The sequence below is a fragment of the Rutidosis leptorrhynchoides genome, chromosome 7 (assembly GCF_046630445.1).
Source record: "Rutidosis leptorrhynchoides isolate AG116_Rl617_1_P2 chromosome 7, CSIRO_AGI_Rlap_v1, whole genome shotgun sequence".
NCBI lineage: Eukaryota > Viridiplantae > Streptophyta > Magnoliopsida > Asterales > Asteraceae > Rutidosis > Rutidosis leptorrhynchoides.
The window spans coordinates 75685839-75702848 of record NC_092339.1 but is presented as its reverse complement, the minus strand read 5'-3'; the positions used below and the strand labels follow the sequence as shown (position 1 = coordinate 75702848).

The following is a 17010-nucleotide window of genomic DNA, read 5'->3' as shown; positions in this document are numbered from 1 at the left end:
CAACAACCCAAATTTCAATATCACATGCCTCAACATCTCAATCTATACCTCGAGTATAATCATCATTCTACATGACATTCTACATCAGTTATCTTCGTTCGACATGGTGATTATGTAATCTCTAATGTTTTAGAGATTATTTATTCTAGTTCCAACTGAAAACTAAATGAGTTTAATATCATGTTAACTCATTAAATTCATGATTACATCTGAAGAAAATATATATGTATATATGTTTTCATAAAGATTGTAATTAAAAATTCTTTTGTACAAACTGTTAATAATAAAAATATTTTAACGGGTAGGTAATACCCGAGGAATATTTAAATTTCACATTAATAAGTTACACTGTATATTCTTCGAATCTGATTCAACAGTTATTCACTATCCTATTTACAACCACCGGGATACTTATCCGTTCACCAAAGAATAACTATTTTCATTCAAATTCAATTTCATATTTGAATTTTGACCTATCAGAATCCAACAAGTGGCATAATGAAGAAATAATGGACACAATAAAAATTGATTAGAAACAGACTAATTAACAATATTAAATTTTATTAAGAAACCACGCTAACAAAATCCTAGCTAACTGTTCCTAGCTAACTGTTAATTCCGTATTACATTTTATTTATCGCAATTTATTTATCGCAATTTATTTTATCGCAATTTATATTCTCGCAATTTTATTTATTGTCATTTAATTTCTGTTATTTACTTTACGCACTTTATTTATCGTCATTTAATTTCTGTTATTTATTTTACGCACTTTAAATATCGGGACACGTATACAAGGTTTTGACATATCATATCGACACATCTATATATATTATTTGGAATCACCATAGACACTCTATATGCAGTAATGATCGAGTTCTCTATACAGGGTTGAGGTTGATTCTATAATAATATATATACTTTGAGTTGTGATCGAGTCTGAGACATGTACACGGGTCACGATACGTATTAATTAATTCAAATATTATATATTAAACTATATATGAATGATTGCACTGTCAACTGTGGACTATCGACTGTGGACTAATAACATTGGACAATTAAAATGAATTAAAATATTGAATATAACATATGAAACTAAACAATTCTTCAAGTTTGCCACTTGATTTCGTCTTAAACCTCATTTGTATCTTCACGATTACATTCTGCGTTCAAACCTTTCATGATTCTTGAAAACACCTCAATCGATAGGATGAATCAACCGCACTTCATCTACGGAAGGAAAGATTTATGCATATAGTTATGCACCTGAGAAACTCTCGGCAATTGAGTAAAAGTTCAACACGTAGCCGCGTCAGATCCTTTGGCATTTATTAACAAAAACAACTTTGCGATCCCTTTTCAAAATTAGCCAATTTTGTCACAACTCCAACAAGTCAACTTCGACTTTTCGTACGAAACAACCTTATTATAACGTTTATATATACGCGTGCTCTTTTATTGTTACCAGGTAACCTTTCATATTCCATCATATTACCATCAGCGTTTAATCATCTAAAAACACAATTCTCCTGAAACCACCTCGGATTAATAACCGATGATTCAGATATCATAGCATTAAATGCAGAGGAAACAGAAAAATGGTAGATGGTCTAAACGGACAAAAGTTTGATGATAAAGAAAGGAGTGTTAGGAACGCTCGATAGAAAATTGGGTATTGAAAAACAGATTGAGTTACCCATGAAGGAGACCAAGGACAAATACAAGGACCAAATCCTATATTCAAAGGATTCAGGTAATTCTGGATCCGTTGAAATCTTTAGAGAATATCTTGCTCCGAAGTCATGTTAAAATCTTGCGGAAAATCTTTCTCCATCAACCGTCGAACTTAGAAATTTCAAAATATCATCATCAATATCTTTGATATTTCTGAGGATATTTTCATAAATATTCTCGTCCGAAATTATATACCTCTTCGTGCTTCCTGTGTATCAATATATTGGAAACATTCAATAGAAAATATAGTACCGAAAAGCAGATTATGCGAAACTATGAAGAAAGCCGTGGATAAATCACAAAGAATAAGTTTGACTTCAAAGAATCCAAATAATTCAATGTTTGCTAAAGTCTATAGTGAATAACTTGCTCCTTACTCTAAACCCTTGCAGACAATAGTTTCTATCATCCTCTGATCTTTAGATATTCTGAGATATTATCGTACCTTTCATTATAAATATCCTCCATATTTCTGGAGATATTTTTATAACTATTCTTATCTGAAATCATTAATCTTTTCGTGCTATCAGTATTACATCATATAGAAACTGTTAGTTTCTATATTCTGTAAATTTTCAAGCTTAAAATATGAATGTTATTGTAGTAATGATGGGAACTGATGCATGAGTTAGTATAATATAATGACACTTGATCAACGTGATTATATTACAGTAAGTCATGCTGAGTTTCTAAATGAAACGTGATGATTCACAGATCATAACGTCATCATGTGCCATGTTACATAACTCTTTCATCCTACTTAACTCCGTAACAAATCAAGAAAATGTATTCTTGATGGTTCTATCTTCCGTGATGTTGATAAATTTGAAAATCAAATCGTGCTATCACGTTCCTTCATGCTTAGAACATTATAATCATTCGAAACTCTATATCTATAAATTATGGACCATTATTCGCTTGACTTGAAGTCGGGAAGAGAAAACAAAAGCATAGAGCTTTGAAATATAAGGGAGAATATAAAGTCCGATAACAACACATAAATTACAAACCGTGTATATCAATGTTTATCGCAACATAAAGACACGGGAGAATTAAAAACATTATAATCCCGAGGGCGAAGTAGAAGAAAGCAGATTCCTCTGGTGGAAGTTGGAAAAGGAGAATGATTGTTGCGATAGTAAGGATGAGGACAAGGATCAGAACTGGATTAATCATTTTCAGAATCTTTTGGATGTATGAACTAAGAAAGAAAGTATAAGAATGGTGAGAATAATGGAAAGGAAGAGCTTAATTTATACTGGAAATATCAGACGTAGTAATCGGGGCAGATCACCGTATTTAATTAAAGAGATCTTAATTTCCATAAATCCCGAAGAATCAGATTTTATAGATCTTCAAGATTTTCTTTAAATCCCTTAAATTCCGGAATTCAACCAAGGCAATGTCAAAAGTTAAGACGCGCCTTATTTTCTAAATTCAAACCTGACTACGTCAAAAGTTAAAAACAAATCTTTGTTTCTCATTTCATCCTTTTGTGAATAGCTTCATTCGCACTCTTCGAATAATTGAATTATTTTTATCCATATTACTCAATGATGATAAAACTCAAGTTATCAACTCATATTCGTCAGGAAAACATATTTATTGTTAGCTATGACGACCTCACTCAAATTTCGGGACGAAATTTCTTTAACGGGTAGGTACTGTGATGACCCGGGAATTTCCGACCAAATTTAAACATAATCTTATATGATTCGACTCGATAAGCAAAGTCTATTAAACCGAGTCTCATTATGTTTGAACTATTTCATGATAACATTTGACCTTTAACTATTTCCGACGATTCACGAACCTTTAATTGTAACTAAGAATGTAAATATAAATAATTATATATAAAACTAATTATATTAGTATTAATGAACTATTAAGTAATTTTGTTATTATAAAAGATAACATTTAATAACTAAAGATTTTCATTTTGAATATATATAGTATATTGTATATAAATGATTCAAACATATTTTACCAACGTTATCAAAATATTAAATGTACAATGTTATACTTTGTAGTTAATTGTTTAATATACATAATTAATCATCTACTCAACATTTAAAACATGATTTTATATATATGGTAGTATACATATATACATAAATATAACTATATATATATGATTTTATACATAATTATTATATTATGTATATGTAGAAATTTATAATATATCTATGATGAAATAATGTACTATTTTAATAAATATATATAATACTTACATATATAAAACATTTATATTTTTCATAATTACATACATAAGTATAATATAATTAGTATGTAAATAAATATTATAATATATTTATATTAAAATGCATAAATATATAATATTCAGTATATGTTACAATACATATTACATAATTATTAAATATTACATAATAATAGATGATATTAATAAATTAAATTTAAATACAAATATAGTTGTTGTAGTAATGTTATTTGTATCGTCAAATATCAATATTTGTATTCATAATATCACTTTATATCATATAAAGATGAAATTGGATGTATAAATTAGATTATTATTACTAATATTATTATTATCGATAAAATATTAATATTATCATAATTAGTATGGTATTATTATTATTATTATTATTATTATTATTATTATCATTTTTACAATTATTATTATCATTAATATTATATTTATCATTATTATTAATTTTATTAATATTATTAGATATTAATAGTATTGTTATTATATATTATTATTATTAATTAAAAAAAACAGTAGGGATCTATATTATACGCTTGACCTCTGTATCCTTTATCTCTATTATTATTATTTTTTTTGTTTCTTTCCTGCTCCAAACTCGTGAACCTGTGTTGACATTTTCTCCATTTTTTATCAACCGATCTCTATTATTACAAAATGATTATGTATAATTGCAAATCAAATAAAAAGGAAATCCAATGGGATTAAAGAGCACAGCGATATTTTTTTTTCTTCTTCTCTGCACGCTCCAATTTTTTTTCTCTTAATTCAATTTCGAATAAAGTTTCAAAATCTAAAAATGCAGAAAGGTTAGAAATCTTTCTTTGAATCTATCTGCAAAATCTCAACTCTCAAATCTTTATATCGATCTTGAATTTTGAAGTCAAAGTTTAGTTTAAAAAAAGTCAACAATTGTTCTTGAGACAAATTCGCGTTCGTGTATATGTTTCTGATCAAATTGACGATTCCAGTAGTTTTTATACATGTTTAGAAAACTATTTCGTGTTATAAACATTATCTATAATGTTATCTATTACGAAATCAATTTTTTTTGTTTTGTTCCAAGAACCGACACTGCAGTAGGCCTTTAGTGTTTTTTTTTTTTATTTTAGAACCCAAATTATTTTTTTTTCTGTAATGTTTTGAAGCTTTAAAAGGAACCCTGATTTTTTTTTTTTTTTTTTTTGGTTATTGATGTTTTGTTGAATCCATGAGACTTGTGGAGAAGAAGAGGAATAGAAGAAAAACAGTTTATATATAAAATTTAAATTCGATATTAGTACAGAGAATCAGAATTGGTGGGATGGTCGAGAGTGTTTGCGTGTGAGCATGTGGTCACGAGATCGAGTCCAGAGGACGGTAGTTTCTTTTTTTTTTTTTGAAACTCTTTTCATGTGAGGTAGTTTTCTTTTCTAATTTTATTATTGTTATTATATATTAATTATTATTAGTATTATTATTATTATTGTGATTGTTTTGATTGTTATTGTTATTGTTATTATTAGTATCATACTTGTTATCATATTTGAAAGTATTATAGACATTACTATTATTATTATGATAGGTATTAATAATATTATTATTAGTAATAAACTTATCATTTTAGTATTTTATCATCATTAGGATTATGATTATGATTATCATTATTATTATTATTATGAAGGAAATAAAAATATATTATTATCATCAATATTAGAATTTGTACCGGTTTATAAATAATAGTATCAACAGTACATTTACAATTAATAATATCATATTTATCAGTATCATCATTAATATTTACTAGTATTATTATGATTATCATTTATCATTTTATAAATATTAGAACCCTTATTATTAACATAAGTATGGTATTCGTATTAATATTATTTTAGAGTTATTATTATTAGTATCATTAACAGTTATCATTTTCATTTTTTTTGCTATTAGTATTATCATTATTAATAAAATTATTATTATTATTAGTAAATCATTATTATCTAAATTATTATTTTAACAAATAAATCTTTTGTACACTATATATATACTTATGGTATATACTAGGATTGTATTAATAATTCACATAACAAACTAATAAAATTTCATAAATACAATACTAACCACAAATATATGTATATAAATATATTAATGTCACTATTTATATAAACGTAAATCATTATAGATATATATACATAAAATCGATATATATATAAAATATAACTTAAAATATAATATAAGTATACGTTTTAAAATAAAGGTTAGAATAAATTCTACAAAACTATAATATATAAATAATACATATTAATAAATGAAATTTTGTAACTTACATTATACGTATTAATATATACACAATTGATATAGGTTCGTGAATCCGAGGCCAACCCTGCATTGTTCAATGACGTCATATGTATTTTTACTACAAAATACAGTATCGTGAGTTTCATTTGCCTTTTTACCCTTTATATTTTTGGGCTGAGAATACATGCGCAACTTTTATAACTGTTTTACGAAATTGACACAAGTACGTGAAACTACATTTTATGGTTGGATTATCGAAGTCGAATATGCCCCTTTTTATTAAGTCTGGTAATCTAAGAATTAGGGAACAGACACCCTAATTGACGCGAATCCTAAAGATAGATCTATCGGGCCCAACAAGCCCCATCCAAAGTACCGGATGTTTTAGTACTTCGAAATTTATATCATGTCCGAAGGAGGATCCCGGAATGATGGGGATATTCTTATATATGCATATTGTTAATGTCGGTTACCAGGTGTTCAATCCATATGAATGATATTTTTGTCTCTATGCATGGGACGTATGTTTATGAGAAATGGAAATCTGAAATCTTGTGGTCTATTAAAATGATGGAAACGATTGTTTAAGTTAAACTAATGAACTCACCAACCTTTTGGTTGACACTTTAAAGCATGTTTATTCTCAGGTACGAAAGAAATCTTCCGCTGTGTATTTGCTCATTTTATAGATATTACTTGGAGTCATTCATGGCATATTTCAAAAGACGTTGCATTCGAGTCGTCGAGTTCATCAAGATTATTATCAAGTCAATTATAGTTGGATATATTATGAAATGGTATGCATGCCTGTCAACTTTCGATGTAATGAAAGTTTGTCTTTTCAAAAACGAATGCAATGTTTGTAAAATGTATCATATAGAGGTCAAGTATCTCGCGATGTAATCAACTGTTGTGAATCGTTTATAATCGATATGGACTTCGTCCGGATGGATTAGGACGGGTCTTCACAACTAAGACGTATTGTGTACGTATTGTCTTAGGATTTATCAAAACGTATTGTGCACGTATTGTCATGGAACGTACCAAGATTATTATATATATAGAATCTCGGAATTAACCAAGATTATAATATTTTGTTATACTAATGATAACATGTCCAAATATATATAGGATATAGGAAAAATTAGCAAGGATATGGTTAATATAGTTTTTATAATATAAATTTCGTCCATACAACGTTAATTTTAGCAGATTTTATTTTGCTCGCCAAATATTCATTACAACTCCGTTTAAAGTGAATCAAATTGCTATGGATTTCTTAAGAAGTAAATTTTACAAAACCAATTCAAAAATTTCATCCCAAATAGTAATTTTTAGAGCTTTACCCTCTTTTTGTGTCGGTGAACAGATTTGGAAAAATCCCGGCATCCACCCAATATATGATTTTTGATAAAATACTTCCACTTTGTCTAAAATCATGAAAAAAATGCTGAAAGTCTTATTTACATATATTAACATATTTCCAAAGTCTTAGCCTCGAACTCAAAGTCTAAGATAGGTTTTTAATTCCCAACCCAAAACAGCCCGCTTTTTACCGAATAGAGATTAAGCAATATATGTTAAGTTTCAAGGTGTTCTTCATATGTAGAAGTTATAAGTTCTTATATCAACTTAATATAACATCATAATACATATAAATAAGTGTTATTAGAGTTAAGTTAGAAAGATTAGATTAGTTTTTCAAACAAGTTTAGAATCAACTAAACTATGTTCTAGTTTATAAACTCTTGTATAGATAGCTATAAACATATGAATTGAACAAAAGTTTAGGCAATGTTAATACCTTGATTTTGAAGCTTGAACTTGTTAGAAATAGATGAAAAACAAAGAAAGGGATACTAGAACTAGAGAGAGTATGTGTGTAAATAAACTTGAAGTAAAAATTAGAAAATGGAATGGTAAATATTTGATCACATATGGTGTCTTTATATACTAGTTGTAATTTGTCATTTTGTGAAAAATATCTAGTATAAGTTAAAAACCATTAGGTCATCCATGACATAATAAGATTGATGATGTCATGCATGACATAATACTCCACTAATACATTATAAAGTGTATTCCATACTTTTAAGGATGTATTTATACTCATAATACATTGTATGTAAATACACTTTAACATAAGTTAATTACGTCGTTTAAATAGTAACATATATATTGTTTGAAAATTCTTTAAATTAGTAGTATGAAAATATATATATATATAATACTTTGTTAGTATACTTAATGAGATATTTAATTATCATATTTTTAAGTTATATATATATAAATCCATATATATACACAATAATTAAACAATTAAATAATTAAATCAAGTTATGACGTTCGTGAATCGTCGGAATAAAAGGATGACCAAAAGCTTGTGTAAAACTCTTTCCGGAGGTTTAAGATTTATTAAAATTCATTGCTTATCAAGTCGGAATTATATAAAGATTAAGTTTAAATTTGGTCGGAAATTTTCGGGTCGTCACAGATGTTTTGCATGTACCACAAATAAGGAAAAATTTGATTTCCAGTAGTGTGTTATATTATTGTGGTTATAAACAAGTGATTGAATCTGATAAGTTTGTTTTGTCAAAATATGGTATGTTTGTTGGTTTTGGTTATTTATGCAATAGAATGTTTAGACTTAACATTAATCACTTGAATGTTAATTTTGCTTTTATATCTACTTCTAGCATAAATAATTCTACACTTTCATGCTAGACTAGGACATGTACACTTTAAAAGAATGCAAGATATGTCTAAAGATGGATTAATACCGGCCTTTGACATGAACAATGAAAAGTGTAAAACGTGTATGTTAACAAAGATCACTAAGAAACAATTTCAATATGTACATCGTGATACTGAAATTTTTAAATTAATACATAGTGATTTATGTGATTTGCATGCTACTCCTACTTTAGGGAACAAGAAATATTTTGTCACTTTTATTGATGATGCTTCTAGGTTTTGCTATGTTTGTTTGTTACATACTAAGGATGAAGCATTAGATAAATTTAAAATATTTAAAACTGAAGTAGAATTACAACAAAAGGCTTTGATTAAAAGACTTAGAACGAATAGGGGAGATGAATACATTAACCAATCGAATTTCCAATCCGTTGGTATTATCCATGAGACCACAGCTCCTTATACTCCACAACAAAATGGTATATCTGAAAGGAAGAATAGGGTCCGTAAGAAAATGGTTAATTCCATGTTATCCTATTCGGGTTTAAGTGAAGGATTTTGGGGGGAAGCTATGTTAATAGCTTGTTATTTACTTAATAGAGTTCCTAACAAAAGAAACAAGATTACACCTTATGGACTTTGGAATAAAAGGAAACCTAACTTGAATTACCTTCGGGTATGGGGTTGTAGGGCGGTTGTAAGACTGTCTGATCCCAAAAAGAAAAGTTTAGGTGAAAGAGGTATAGATTGCATTTTTATTGGATATGTTGAACATTCCAAGGCATATAGGTTCTATGTAATAGAGTCTAATGAATTTGTCTCAATGGAATCAATAAGGATTGTAATGATGAAGTCTCTAAAAAGGCTGTTGATCAGTCACTTGTGCTTCAGAAAAGCAAAAGAGAAAGGAAACCTAAATCATTTGGACCAGATTTTCAACTATACTTAGTTGATGGTTCCAGTGATGATGTTTCTACCTAATATTCGTATTGTTTCAATGTTGATGATGATCCTAAAACATATGATGAAGCAATGAGGTCTCACGATGTTGCTTTCTAGAAAGAAGCAATTAATGATGAGATCGATTCCATTATGGGAAATAATACTTGGGTGTTAGCTGATCTACCTCCTGGTTACAAACCTTTAGGTTGCAAATGGATCTTTAAAAAGAAGATGAAGGTGGATGAAACTATTGAAAAGTTTAAGGCAAGGTTAGTCATTCAAGGCTTTAGACAAAAGTCTGGAATTGACTATTTTGATACTTATGCTCCCGTGACACGTATCACTACCATTAGACTGTTGATAGCTTTGGCTACTGATGTTATGCGAGGTGTATACGAAATAGTTATATTTTTACTACGAAATACTATGAAATATTACACAAGTTTTATTTATTTATATAGATGGGATATACCTAAACCTTGCTACAACACTTATAGGCAGTGTACCTAATCGTAGAGTAGTGTAGTTTTTAGTAAGTCCGGTTCGTTCCACAGGGAGCTAGCTGAGTTTAACGCTATATTTTTTAAAACTATATTTGTATAATATAAATATATATATATATATATATATATATATATATATATATATATATATATATATATATATATATATATATATATATATATATATATATATATATATATAAGTAATATTATTATTATAAAAGGGGGTTTTTACCGTTTAATGACCGGTTTGTCGATTTTAAAACTTTAGTCGCAGTTAAAACCTAATGTAAAATATTAAAAATATAAAAGACTTAATTTAAAGCGTAAAGTAAATGACAATAATTAAAGTGCGATAATTAAAAGTGCGATAAATAAAATGACAATAAATAAAAGTGCGATAATTAAAAAGTACGATAATTAAAAGTGCAATTAAATACAATGACAGTAAATAAAAATGCGATGAAATATGAAATAAAGGAATTATGCTTATTTAAACTTCCGTAACCATGATGTTTGACGTGTTGATTTTAGTTTATTACCATGGGTTAATTGTCCTTTGTCCTAGTTTATTTGATACCTATTTAGTTTTTGTCCATAATAGTCCATCGGTCATAATTATAAAATGCTCGTCAAATTAACCTTATTTCCGAAGTCAAATATTCCAACTAATTAGGGATTCAAACTGTAACAAGGTTTTAATACTTTGTTTAATGATTACACCAGGTTATCGACTGTGTGTAATCCAAGGTTTTATTACTTTGTTAACAATTACATCAATTATCCTTGTATGTAATCCACCCCTATTTTAATGAGATATGAATATTAATTTACCCACTTGATCAGAATGAATAATCAATTACCCAACTCGAATAATTAATTAAATGATCGTAAACGATGTCGTATAAACGTCACTAAATAGGACATTCATAATCAATTTAATAATTATTAGTTTAACTAATTTGAAGATAGGTTCGACAGGTTCTAATGAGTTGTAGTTCAATTAGACAATACCCCCTACCTATTAATAGTCAATAGTCCAATGTCCACAAGTGTCGGTCTTTTGTCCAAACCTTAATTATGGTACAAAATCCAATAACCCCGTCTTAATATTTTAGTCCAACATCACGATTACTTCGGCTCAAATAAGCATAATAATAACTTAGTTACGAGACATTAATTTAAAAAGGAAGAACATAGCTTACAGTGATTATTTATCGCGTAGCGTTACCCGGACAGAGTTCCGACTTTAAAACCCGTAAAACATTTCTTACAATAACCCAATTATTATTAATTAAAATTATAATTAAAATATAAATATAAAAATAAATTGAGAGATAAGAGAAAGAAAATAGAAAAATATGTCCTAAAACTCACAGAAAACTGGCGAATTTATAGGATGTGGCCTGCTACAGTAACTCATGCGATCGCATGAGATTTTAGTTCAAATCTCATGCACTCGCATGGGCTCATGCACTTGCATGGGTTTTATGCCTATTTTCCATGCGATCGCATGGCAGTCACATCCAGCTCACATATTTTTTGTTTGCTAGTTTGTCGATGTTATTTAATATAATATATAATATATATATAATTTATATAATTATTTAAATATTATATTATATTCTTGTGCATAGTTGACTTGTAATTTTAGCTCCGTTGTGTCGCGCGTTGATAGTTGGCTCAGGTCCCGGTTCCAGTTTTTTGAACGTCCTTTCGTATAATTTAATATCTTGTACTTTACGTTTTGCGACTCGTACTCTTGTAATTTTGAGACGTTTCTCATCAATAAATTGAACCACTTGAATTATATCTTGTACATTTGAGCTTTGGTCATTTGCTTCTTCAAATCGTCATTTTCTTCTTTTGTCTTCGCACTTATTTATTTAAACGAATATTACATAAAAATAGAATAATTGCAACTAAAAGCTTTACATATTGGAAGGATATTGATACTAATAATATGTTCCTTTTTAGCATTATCAAATATCCCCACACTTGAATGTTGCTTGTCCTCAAGCAATACAGAATTTGAAATTAAATCACACTTCAATCGAATCACTTTTTTATTTTCACACTTTATACATCAGTGATTTTGATACGGCGGTATAAACAATGATAGTAACGATGTGGTTTACTGTCCCACATGACTATTAAAAATTAGATCCTTTAAGGAAATTGGATCTTTATGAAAACATTTGATCTTTTGAAAATTTATTCTAGCTTTTACCCTAGATAAGTTTTTCGGAATAACCCTTCACCGGTGTTTGCAAAAAATTTTTGTGGGTTTTGTGGGTTTCAGATTTAAAAATTTTAGCTCAAAACTTGCGGTTTTGTGTCACCCACTTGCTAACCTTGTATTAGGAAAGCACACATCCAGTATACTTGCTCCGTATATTACCTTTCGGTAAACTACCGTCCGGTTGTAAAGGAAAGCGTTGAACAAGCAACTGTTAAGGCAATGTCTAATGACATGCAGATGTTCATGGTCTAAAACGTGTCGGATGCAATTACTATCCTTTGTAGGAGCAATAGTAAAGATCACCCTATAGTTTTTCGGTCTGGCACAAGGTCCTGTCTTCGACCATGCTATGCAACCAACGTTCTTACGGTTGACACCCGAATTGATTCAGGTGACCTAATAAATTCCAGGTGAATTCTTAGGATTTTACGTTCAATGGTAATGAACGCATTGAAAATGGGTTTTCAGAAAACAAATCGGTTTGTAATTTGATCAAAATATTTTCTCGTTCAAGCTCGAGTTTAGATATCATTGAATTTCATGAGTTTGTAAATTCTCAATCTTTAAAGTCAATCTCAAGGATTGACTAATATCAGGCTTAAAAGCTGATTTTTAATCTTTTAAGGAGATTATCCTTTCTGGGGGTCTGATTCATTAGTCTTATCAAGCTAATTTGCACGGCGCCCTCCCCATTTTACGAGACAGATCCTCTCATGGTTAGGATAAGTCTGACCACTTGGCGACCCTGTTTGATGCTGAGGTCCGTGGATTTCCAGCTAATTTTTGAGAAAACTTTTCAAGGTTTTTCGTAGACTCTACAACTGGTCTGGACGACAACTTCCTGACCTAAATCAAGAAGCACGTGTCTTTTTTGGAACACTTTACTTCCTTTTAATGATGGAATTGATTCATCGTGCAGATCCATCTTTCTTTCAAATATATTACAGTAAATTAGGTAAAACTGATTAAAATCGTCCAAAACAAAAGTACCTGTAATAATCTTGTATAAACATATGTGATATGTGTTTTAAATAACTTGGTAAATTCTTCCCACACTTAGCTTTTATTTATTTTTTTTCTTTGACTTTTTATTCTCCTCTATTCCATTTTAAATGAATTCTAATGTTTTGGGTTGTTTCTCCATGATCTCTCCGAGGTAACAATAATTTCGGTATTAACACCTAGTTTTATCGTTCATAAATATGTATAAACATGATTTTGAATTCATTTAGTTGAAATTTTTTCAAATTTTCACAAAATTTGACAATTAAACTAAGTGTAAACCCGAGAGAATTTATAACCCTTCCCCACACTTGAGATCATGCAATGCCCTCATATGCATAAAATCAGACTATAATAATAAATTCATGAGGGTGATTAGTGTAGAAAAGTGATTAAAAATACCGAGTTTGTAAACATATTGTTTTATATCGCATTTGATATTTTACGTCTTGTCGTCAAAATTAGTAGCTTTTGCTGAACTTAATGTCAGTCTTTGAAAGTGCGCTGTTTTACCCTGTTTTGTATATAAGATAAACTACAAACATATATATAATATATATATATATAAATATATATATATTTTTTATAAAACCTTTATTTATTAAAATAATTTAAATGAATAATTTTTTTTAAATTTTGTTTCCTTTTACTTTAGGTAGTTTCGGTATGTTTACCTAGTCCGTCCCTCGACAAAATTTAAAATTTGTCGTTTTTAAAGCGATTATTTTAAAAGCAAAGATTTTTGGGTTTTTTAAATTTTTTTTGGTATACTTTAGATCAATAAAATTAAAAATAATGATAACAAAATTTTTTGCCCCGCCCTCGGGTAAAGCAATTTCGATTCCATGACCTAGTCTTCAACTCACGACGAATTTTAAATATCTAATTTTAAACTTAATGAAATAAAGTAATTTTTGTTTTTTTTTAAATCACACAAAAATTAAATTTAAAAATGCGTATTAATTTAATATAAAACCTACAAAACAAAAATTCAGAATGGGGGGAGAAAACTAGTTCTTTAGTGTCTGCTAGTGGAAAAGACCAATCGGATTCCATTCTCGGAACTACATGAGAACAGAACAACTAACTCTAAATAACGTTTTCTTTTTAGAACATTTGAATCTCCCCACACTTAGGTAGCTGTGGTTTTGAAATTGTGATTAACTTCATCGTTAATTTCATTTGGACCATAATCAACTTGCATATCTGTAACTTTTGCTTTAAGCCATTGGTCGGATTCATGTGTAATTTCCACAAATTCAACTAGTTTCGCCTTTTCTTTAGGCGATAGATTGGATACTAACCGGTTACATAACTTAAAGTTCCTCATGGTTCTAGCATCGCGAATCCGTTTAATAAGTTTCTTCATTGAACTATTAATAACGGAGTCATTTAATTTCGTATCAACAACGGGGTTCTTTGTTATCAGGTCATCATTAGGTGTTGCTTCATCTTCCCCACACTTAGGCGTTTTATTATTGTTAAGCACTACCGTTGGAGTTGGTAAATCAATATGGTTTTTACCAATCGTTTTTGTTGGTTCAACGGTTTTGGTTGGTGGAGATTTAGACTTCCGAATCACAAAGGTGACCGATTTGTCACCATCACTAAGTGTCATTCTACCTTTTCTTACATCAAATAACGCCCCGGTGGACGCTAAGAATGGTCGACCTAAAATGAGAGGAATGTTTGAGTCCTCTTCTATGTCAATGACAATAAATTCGACTAAAAAGGTTAAATTACCCACTTGAACGGGTAGGTTGTCAGCAATTCCAACTGGGTGTTTAATAGTTTGATCAAAGAGTCGAACACTCATTTCCGTTGGACTTAACTCACCTACTCCTAATATTTTATATAATGAAAGAGGCATAACACTCACACTTGCACCTAAATCTGCTAGTGCATCATACATGACACAATCACTAAGTAGACAAGGAATGATAAATTCACCCGGATCACCCAACCTGGGTGGAGGTTTCGGTGGAACTGTCTTCACTGGGTTTATTTTTACGGATTTTGTTTCTTGTACTTTCTTATTCTTCTTCTTCTTTCCAGAGGTTTCACAAACTTTATTACCTATTATACTCAACTCCTTTTCTTAGAAACGGGATGGGTGGTTTGTATGGTGTCACCACTGGCTTTACATACTCGGGTGGTGGTGGTGTTGTAATTTGTTCATTGTTACTCACATCAAAAACCTTCCCATCTTCTGATGCTGGTTTTTCAGAATTCGTTGAAACCATATTAACATTCTCATTCCGAGGATTTACTTCAGTATTACTCGATAGCTTTCCATGTTCCCTCTCACTCATCATGCTAGCAAGAGTACCTACGTGTTTTTCTTGATTCAAAATGGAAGCTTGTTGAGTTCTTAATGATTGATCAAACCTCTCATTCGTTTGGATTTGAGATGTAATAAATTGTGTTTGAGATTCCATTAGCTTTGCCATCATTTCTTCTAGATTTGGCTTTTTTTCTTCGGTTTGTTGTGGTGGTTTATATAAGCCAGGTCTTTGTTGATTGAAAGTGTTGTTTTGAGTTGGTTGGTTATTCGGACCTTGTTGGTTATATGAGTTATTGTTGGGTCCATTTGGATTGTAAAGAATGTTTTGATTTCGATTGAAGTTTGGCCTTGGCGGTTGATAATTATTTCCCGGCCTTTGGTTCATGTAGGCAACATTCTCACGTTGTTCCATCGTTTGCTCGATGTGACAATCTTTTGTTAAGTGTGGTCCACTGCATTGATCACAACTGATTCGTATTGCGTGAATATCTTTAGTCATCTTTTCCATTCGTCTCTCGAAAGCATATATTTTTGCGGAAACGGAATCAAAGTCATGGCTAGAATCGGCTCTAGCCGCTTTAGATGAACGAAAAATATCTTTTTCTTGATGCCACTAATGCAAGTGGGAGGCTGTATTATCAATAATTTTATGAGCTTCGGTAGCGGTTTTCTTCATAATGGAACCACCAGCTGCTATGTCGATGTCTTTTCGTGTAGCAACGTCGACACCTTGGTAGAATATTTGTACTATTTGATAAGTGTCTAAACCGTGCTGAGGACATCCTTTCAACAACTTTCTGAATCTTGTCCACGCCTCATATAATGTTTCATTTGGCTTTTGCGTGAACGTAACAATTTCTCCTTGAAGTCTCATGGCTTTAGATGCCGGAAAGAATTGTTTAAGAAATTTCTCAACTAAAACATCCCATGTGTCAATCGCTCCTTCAGGTAACGATTCTAACCAATCTTTGGCTTCTCCCTTTAAAGTCCAGGGAAACAACATGAGATAGATCTGTTCATCCTCAACTTCTCTGATCTTAAATATAGTACAAATCCTATTAAAGGTTCGAAGATGTTAGTTTGGATCTTCTTTTGGCGT

General features: G+C 29.8%; 1 non-coding gene across 1 annotated transcript; it reads left to right on the top strand.

Moving 5' to 3' along the window:
- Positions 1-16675: 16675 nt before the first annotated feature.
- On the top strand, positions 16676-16782 carry LOC139860926 (small nucleolar RNA R71). The gene has a single exon (XR_011763551.1). It is a non-coding gene; the product is annotated as a small nucleolar RNA R71 (small nucleolar RNA).
- The last annotated feature ends 228 nt before the right edge of the window (positions 16783-17010 follow it).